This window comes from Budorcas taxicolor, chromosome 18 (assembly GCF_023091745.1).
Source record: "Budorcas taxicolor isolate Tak-1 chromosome 18, Takin1.1, whole genome shotgun sequence".
Taxonomy (NCBI): Eukaryota; Metazoa; Chordata; class Mammalia; order Artiodactyla; family Bovidae; genus Budorcas; species Budorcas taxicolor.
In genome coordinates this window covers 34,240,590-34,242,101 of record NC_068927.1, presented here as the reverse complement: position 1 = coordinate 34,242,101, position 1,512 = coordinate 34,240,590, and positions in this window count along the sequence as shown.

The following is a 1,512-nucleotide window of genomic DNA, read 5'->3' as shown; positions in this document are numbered from 1 at the left end:
CAAAATACCTATCCTGTTAATCACCTGTTTACCTCTGTACCCACCTACCTCTCCAGACAATGCATCTGGCTCTTTCCTATCCTTAAGGGTCGAGGGAAGGAAACAAATCAAAGGCCTAACAGAAGACGGTGAGATGCTGACTGTGAGTGGAGGACCTTTCTGGATAGATCCTGTGTTTGCTAAGTTGCATTTTATGAGCCAGTGTTCCTGGCATGATGGGGAAAGTAAGAGAGCAGATGGTCTACATTTCTGGGAGACCTTATTAAAAATTACACACTCAGGTTCCCCAGAGAGGATGGCCTTGTGAATCAGGTGGGACCTGGTCAACAGTATTTGAAATTGCTCCTGGGTGATTACGCAATGTCCTTCATCTCTTTGAGAGCCTCTGGAGGACAGCAAGGGGTGAGTTGGGATCTCTGAGAAGAGTGTTGAAATCTATCTGGCAGGCAGTGTGGACACATTAGGATTCTATAAACCTAGAGGCATGTCAGGAGGCTTTTTATGAATGTCAAAATGTGACATAAGTATTCTAAAGTAATTCGGTGAATTGGTGATGGAAAAGACTCAAGGCTTTGCTGCTTCTGCACTGCTGTCAACTTGGCCTAGCCCATCATCATCTCTGACCTGAAGGATGGAAATAGCCTCTTAAATTGAGCTCCTGTTCCCAGCTTCTCCACAAAGAAGCCAGAGGGATACAAACACCCAACACAGACCACCTGACTTCATACCTTAAACCTCTTCACTGGCTTTCCAAAGTCTTAAATGTTGCTTTACATGACTAGTGCCTTGCAAATCTCACCAACCTCACCTTCCTCCATTCTCCTATCAGTGCACTGTGATCCAACCACCCTGGCGATCTCTTACTTCCTCATACAGACAAAACGTGCCCCCCTTTCCATCTAAAGTGGTTCATCCTCTGTTGGTCTCCTTTGTATCGATTACAACTCTGTAAACTTATTTTTCTTATTGGCTTTTCTTTTGTCTTTGAGTCTGAATGCCCCGCCAGAATGTAAGCCTCAAGCGGGTAGAGGTTTTGTCTACCTATTGTATGCCCAATGCTTTGCATTGTGCCTGAAACACAGCAATCCATACTTGGATGGATGATGGTACCCAGTGTGGCAGACTGATTGGGATTTGATGACTGATGAGAGAATGCCTGTGTGATACTAAGCTTTCTTTACCTGAGAAATTGAGTGGATTGTGATCTGGGTATCTGAGATTGTGAATCTAAAAGGAGAAGTGGTGTGGGGGCAAAGAAGTTGAATTAAGTTTGGGTTGGACTTGTAAATTGCAGGTGCTTTTGTGGCAGCTAAGTGGAACTAGGTAATGAGAAATATGGATTTGCCATTTAGCTCACTAGAGAAGTAGGGCTGGGCATGCAGAGTAAGCCTTATCAAGGGGGTGAAGTCTCAGGAGTGACTGTATGTCTAATTGGGTTTCACTGCTCTCTCCCAACTATAAAGGAGTGTTTTGATGGTAATGTTAAGTCCCTCTGGTGTTGAAGAGTAATGC